Genomic DNA, 6193 nt, shown 5'->3' on the forward strand with positions numbered 1-6193 from the left:
TCTTTTTTAGCAAATCAGTTAAAGGAGCAGTCAAGTTAGCATATGACTTAATGAATTTTCTATAATACCTAGTCAAGCCTAAAAATTCTCTCACTTGCTTTATATTTTTAGGAATTGGCCATTCCAAGACAGCTTTGACCTTGTCTTTATCCATGGAAACACCTTCTCCATTCACAATGTGGCCTAAATACTCAATTTCTCTAACTCCAAATGAGCATTTAGATATCTTGACAAACAAGGTGTTCTCTTGTAAGACTTTGAGGACTGCCTCGAGATGTCGTAAGTGTTCCATCCAATTAGTGCTATAGACCAATATATCATCAAAAAACACAAGGACATATTTTCTTAAGGCATTTTGGAATATGTGGTTCATTAAACTTTTGGAATATGGCCGGAGCGTTTGTCAATCCAAAAGGCATGACTAACCATTCATAATGGTCGTGATGAGTTCTAAAAGCTGTCTTGTACCTGTCCTCTGGCTGAACTAGTATCTAATGGTAGCCTGATCTGAGATCCAGTTTCGAAAAATATTTAGCTCCAAACAGTTCATCTAGCAATTCATCCACTGTTGGAATCGGAAAACAATCTTTGATTGTTAGAGCATTAAGAGCTCTACAATCAGTGCAAAACCTCCAAGTTCCATCTTTCTTTTTCACCAAAATAATTGGTGATGAGAATGGACTAGTGCTGGGTTGAATGATCCCTTACTGCAGCCTTTCCTGAACCATGTTCTCTATCTGGGTTTTCTGGCTATGGGGGTACCTATAAGGTTTGACCTTAACAGGATTTGAGCCTTCCAATAATGAAATAGTGTGATTTTGTGCTCTGACAGGGGGCAGAGATGATGGAGCTTTAAAAATATCTTTTTGAGTATGTAACATTACTGCAACTTCAGGTTCAATATCAGTAGGCAATTCTTTGAAGACATCTTCCTTCTCCTGGGATTTCAACCATTGTATGGTGAAATATTCTGCAATTGCATCAGTAGAGTGAAGTCTCTTAACCATTCACTGGCAGAAGGTGCAACTGTAGTCTCTCTTGTCAGTGTCACAAACTTCCCATTCAAGAAAAATTTGAGTGTCAATGCTGCATAATCAGCAACATGCGGCCCTAATGTTGCTAACCATGACGCTCCCAAGATAACATCTGCTCCAGCTACCAGCAATAAGTAAACTGGCACTTCCACTTTGTGGCCTTGCATCTCAATTGGTAAGTTTTTTATCACTCCTTCAGCAGTCATTATCTCTCCATTACCTACCAACACTTTGAAGATTGGTGCCGGTTTCACAGGTAATTTGAGAAACTTTGCTTTTCTTGGTTGCAAAAAACTATCCGAGCTGCCTCCATCAATGAGGATTTGCACCTGAATATGTTCAATTGAACCAGAAAATCTCAAGACACCCATGTTACTAGTCCCTTTCATGGCATTCAGGGATAGATGATGTTCAGTTTGGTTGGTCTCAAGGTTTTCGATGGTTAGGTCTGGTGGTTTAAGCATTGTCTCAAACAGTTGGTCTTCATCAGTTTCATCATATTGTAACAACATCAATTGCTTGTTAGGACACTTGTATGTAAATGAAAACTTCGGCGGGTGACATTCTCTTGATATTAGGATTTTTTGGTTTAGGCTCATTGGTCGGGTTGGAGGTGTATTGAGGATGGGGGCCATATTTTTCTGGTTATTATCTGGTTTGTTGGTTACAAATCGGTTAGGAGTATAAGTGGTTGGGTTGGCTTTTTGTGGTTTGGTACTCAGAGGTATACTTCTCTTCATAAACCTTTGCTAATTAACAATGGATGTGGGTGTGTGAATCAATACATCACGACGGATATCAATATTCAATCCACTAATAAACCAATCAATCAGCACATCATTACTAAGACCATATACCCTATTAGCTAATGAAGTAAATTGCAGATAGCATTCAGAAACCGTACCAGATTGAGTAAGCTTAAACAGGGTAGCTCGAGGACATTCATAAATAGATGGACCAAAATCCAACTCTAAAGCTCGCGTAAACTCCAGCCATGACTGAAAAGGGTTAGATCGTTGCACCAATTGATACCACGGTACCACATCCTTATCAAGATGTACCGACGAAATGGTTAAACGATCTGAATCTGGGGTATCATAGTAACCGAAAAATTGTTCCGCACGGAAGATCCATTCATGCACGTTCGTACCATCAAATCGAGGAAATTCGAGTTTCAGGTTTCTCACTTGAAACGACGGTTTGTTGATGAGTCCAGCACCATGGTTGTTTTTTGACGGAGTTTGTTGGATCAAAATGTCAAGCGCAGAATGAATTTGAGCAAACTTGGCTTCAGCACTCATCTGCATCGCCTCCATTCGATCGAATCTGGAAGAGTTTCCGGCTTCCAACCTTTCAAAGCGCTCACACATTCTCTTGAAATTGCTTGAGGTCCTCTGCATTGCGCTTGCTCTCAGCTTGCATTTCCTTTGTTTTTGTGTCAGCCATGGTGTAATGAAAGCACCAATGTAACAGGTGTAGATAAGGATAGGGAAAAGAAGAGTATTATAATACTCAACAACTTTGGATACAAGAGTTTTTGGGAGAGAATAGCAGAAGATTCACAAATCACACACACCAACAATATTCCTATTACAATCATTAAATAGATCTCATTCCCTCACGTATTCCTTGAGCCTACTATTTTCCTTGCGCCTTCTCACTCCTTTGCGTGCTGCCACGATTTCCGGATGGTCACTAACAGAATTATTCCCTGCATGTGGGTCCAAATGTATAATTGGTGACTCATTAGTTTCTAGAAGTTGTGTCCCACTTTACTTCATTACAGTGTGGCCTAAAAGGAAATGGCTTGAGCAAGTTTACTATTGTGTAACTTTGGTAACTTTAATCAAATAGTGTACAACTATAGCAGAGAAACAGACTAAGCTACTTGTAATTTGTTTGACGTGAAAGAGAAGAGAGACGAGTTGAAGAGAGAAGCTGATAACTTCTCTTTACTGGAAGAGAAGAGAAATGAGGTAGAATGACACCCTTGAGTATAATAGAGCTTGTTTGATTCCTTTCTTACAAGCTGTAAGGAATAAATATCAATTTAAAATTATTAACCATCTAAAATAAGTATAGAACTTGTTTGATTCCTTTCTAAAACCTGTTTTTTAAAAAGTCAAATTGAAAAGCTTATTTAATTAATTTGTTCATAAAAGTATTTTGCAAAACAATTACTTTTATGAATAAAATCTGGATCATACTTGTTTTAAAAAAAAAAAAAAAGATTGTGTTGGTACTTGGTATAGTTATCATCTAACAGACAAGTCTGTATACAAATTTATTGTCATATTTCTTCATAGCTAAATACTATACAGCAATGTACCAGCTCCTTTGAATTATTTTGCACGACAAACTTAAAAAATAGACAAACTAACATATGTAATGCCAATTCTGCACTAAGGACTTGTTGATTCATGAATCTTTGAATCGATTGAAATTTATTATCTGCTAAACTTACGATCTCAGTAATGAGTCTCAATACATAGTCAAGCCACAATTGCAACCATCAATGTATAAAATGTTAGACATGGCTAAATGGTGTCCAGTATGTTAAACACATGGTTGATAGGTCACATCTTTGAAATTATGGGAGCTTTATTCCCAGATTTAATTTGGCCATCTGCTTTACTAGATTCTCGCACTGAAAGCCTCGCTTTGAGTTTCTAGAGGACACATTATGAACTTCATCAAAATGTGGCTTCGTTGCACTTTTTGTGCTCTTAATTCACTTGTTGAACTTTCTTGTATGGGCCAATAATACGATCATGCTCTTTCTCGTCAAAAAGCTGCATCAAAAAATATGTAATTATCAACCATGCTAGCAGCATTATGTTTGGCATGGCACAATTCTAGTTAAACAGAATTTAATTAGATCAACATTAACTGTAGGAAAACCAAACTCAAATAGATGTGCCAGACCTCCCTTGTGTTTCTCGATTTTTCAACCATAGGATGCAAATTGAATTCAAGGAGACCACTAATCTCCTCTTACTTTTAAATTATTGAAAGAAGACCACTATGAAAATTGATTACTGAAAGCAAATAAACAAAAGGGTTATTTTTGTGCTATAAGACACTGCACCGCGGTGCAAATTCAGGTGATGCCAATAGTGGATTTTAGCTTTCCTCGAAGCATATTCAGCTGGGTACCTGATGGAATGAGTAGAACAAAATAATTCAAAAATAGGAGAATGAAGTGTATATCTGCAATGAAGAAGGGACAACATAGCGAAAACAGAAAGAAACCTGCAGAATGTAATGACTAACATACACAAAGGTGAAATCTATTTGAGGATGCATGTCTTCTCTTTTAGTGACTATTAAGAAAAAGTGAATCTTACTGTAGGATGCCCATATAAATTAATTTAGTAAATAACATTAGTATCCAGAAAATTCCACTAACCAAGAAAATGCAAAAGTAGAAAGAGATGCAGAAAATTTCCCTATGAATGTCATTGTGGAAAAGCAACAAGAGACAGGCATATTCTTGCAAATTTCTTGGTATTATCAACAGACATTTTGTGGACATGGCGCGAGTATTCTGTTCAAATCGAGGGAGAAACTGACTAGAACAACCAGAGAGAGATGAACTTCACTCGACTTAATGCCTTAACCTCCGAAACTGCCAGATCCTGCTAGGTCCTTGGTGAAGGGTGGATTTTCCTTTGGTTTGGTCGAACCAGCGCTGTTAATGCATACTGCTGTCATGCTATGTTTTTGGCTCAAACATACCACTCAAAATAGAGTGTATGACACATACATGAGTTATCATGTTTCACGCCTTGCCCTGTCACTCTACTTCATGTTATGGGACCCTAGTGGAAACTTGTCTTATCTTTCAGAGTCACCTTGAGAACAAGATCTTTTTGGGAAGTATTATTAGACCTTATAAGTTACTAGGAACCAAAAATATGAATGTGGTTGTTCTATTCTATCAAGCAGTTGCTTTTTTATTAGTAGTTACTGTTTTCAATATTGACCTTTAGTAGCAGTTATTTGGAATGTGTGAATAAAACGAGCATACCGTATGTTAGATGGATCATCTGGAAAATTAGAAGAGGATATTTGGAAGGGATAGACCTTGCTCTCAAATTCTCGAATTCTTGGAGGGGAGAGACGAACACTCTAGAAATTCTTGGATGGCAATCCTTTATCTTTTATTCTATGTATGTCAAGATTGTGAGTGTTGTGTATTGAACTACCTATTTTATCATCAATAACAGTAAATATTTCTATTATATTTCTCAATTTGGTACCAGTTTCTGTCAACGGGTATCAGAGTCTGATCTGGGGCAAAAATTTCAAAGTAGGGGAAAATGGAATGCTGCAGTTTGACAGCGGCAGTGATGCCTATTGGTGGCTGATCTGTATTGATAAAAACATTTTGATGTTATGGAACACCGGAGAGTGAGAAGTTTCCGGAGCCGGTGAAAGCCTTAAGAAACCGTGCTCTCATATGGTGGCAGTGGTGAAGTTAATGCCATCTACGCGAGTTGGCGAACGTTTCATGTTGCACTGCTTTGGCATTTTAAGCCAGAGTATAGAGACCTCCTACCTATATCTGATGAAGAAGAAAAAATTGAATAGGAAATGGAATCGTCGATGCCTCACTAATTCAACCTTCAACAAGAAGAAACAAACCAAGGAAAGTTCGCTCTCATTCAAATAACGGAAGAGAGAAATGAGGAAAAGGTAGAAATTGTAAAAGTATAAGATGCCGAAAATTCCTCAGTGAATGTCATTGTGGAGAAACAACAAGAGACAAAAGGAAATTTTCGTAATTTGCTTAGTATCAACAGAGACTTTGATTGACATGGTGGGAGTAATGTGTTTGAATCGATGACTGGACTGTTTCCAAACGCGTCCTCAGAGAAGGGTGAATTATATTATGTATTAATCAAAATGGCATTATATAATGCCTGCTCCGGTCTGTCAAGCTATATTTTTGGGTCAAACATACCACTCAAAATAGTCTGTAAGTAGTTATCATGTTTCACGCCTTGCTCTGTCCCTCTACTTCAAGTTGTGGGACCCCGGCGGACACTTGGGTAACCTTCACCTTGAGGACAAACTTATTCAAAATGTCTATGAGATTAATGAGCGAAACTGATTAAATCAGTTATGGGAAAATTACTATCAATTACGAGGCAGTT

This window comes from Vicia villosa, linkage group LG5 (genome assembly GCF_029867415.1).
Source record: "Vicia villosa cultivar HV-30 ecotype Madison, WI linkage group LG5, Vvil1.0, whole genome shotgun sequence".
In the NCBI taxonomy this organism is placed as follows: domain Eukaryota; kingdom Viridiplantae; phylum Streptophyta; class Magnoliopsida; order Fabales; family Fabaceae; genus Vicia; species Vicia villosa.